This window comes from Arachis hypogaea, chromosome 5, assembly GCF_003086295.3.
Source record: "Arachis hypogaea cultivar Tifrunner chromosome 5, arahy.Tifrunner.gnm2.J5K5, whole genome shotgun sequence".
NCBI classification, from domain to species: Eukaryota; Viridiplantae; Streptophyta; class Magnoliopsida; order Fabales; family Fabaceae; genus Arachis; species Arachis hypogaea.
The window spans coordinates 78,674,628-78,675,943 of NC_092040.1; positions in this window are offsets into that span (position 1 = coordinate 78,674,628).

Here is a 1,316-nt window from a genome sequence, read left to right on the forward strand (position 1 = left end):
AAAACAAGAAAACATCAATGGAAACATAGAAAAGAATTCCAAGGGGATGGAGGAATAAGAAAATTCCTACAGACAATTTCTCAACAGGTGATGAAGTTACTTCTACATACTTTCCATCTATACCACCTCAGTTAACCACTATCCCATCTCAGCTACCTCCTGTGTATACTATCAATAAAATCTTATCCTTAGAGCATCTGGAGCTTGTCAACAAAGCTAACGGATATAGATTCACTGCAAGAGGAGAGGACTTCAAGCACTATCAACCGCCTTGACAAAGAACCAAACGTCAAGCTAGTGACGCTAAAGAAGCGCTTCATGGGAGGCAACCCATATTCTATAACTCTCTCTTTCTTAAATTTCTAATAGGAGCAACAAAATAATTTCCATGAAATTTCAATCCAATTGTGACAACTAATATAAAGTTCTTTCACATGCAACGTATAGTACATGACAAGTTTGGTGTTCAAACATATCAATTGAACACACTTTATGAGAAAGATGTATGTCCCAAACTTGTTGTAATATAGGATCACAAACAAGTTGGTGTGCTGACGTGCGTGCTTGAGAAGCTTAATAATTAGTTGAGTTGCATTCAAAAAAAAAAAGAAAAAAAGAAGGGGAGAGAGATTTTTGCTTCGTTAGTTCACCTTTTGAATTTTCCCACCAATTTTTCAATTAATCTTCACATTCTCTCTTTGTCATATATAGGGAATCGAAAAGGACATTGATGGTACTTGATAGGACAAGAGGTTTGGCCACTACACCAAGGAAATTTCACACTTGTCCTCATAGGGAATGTCCTTAGAAGTGTTGCCATGCAACATTGGGAATGGATAGCTTTGGAGGCCAAATCAAGACCCTCATAAAGGAGCTGATCCTTGTGCTCCTTCAATCCTAAAACCCCGACCGTCTACTATCAAACACCATCATCAATCCACACCCTTCAAGCAATTGCCATTTTCCTATTTAAACCTCTTTACACAACCTCTCCATACACACTCATACTCACCATTCCCACTCTCTCCATTCAGTCCTACACACATCACACACATCACTCCTCACCAAAGCTTCACATACACCGTCACAGTCATCTTAAGAATAACCAACGTAACAACTACCTTACATGGCATCATCAAGCTCCAAAAGACAAAAAGGGAAGGGACCCATAGAACACCCTCCTTTTGATGAAGTGCGGTTTAGAACATTTCATCATGCACTCCAATATGGGTGGATGGATGACAAAGAAATCATTTATGAACTGGGCTTCCAAGTCACAAAAACCGAGTATCCGGAGATCATAGAGAAGATGGAGC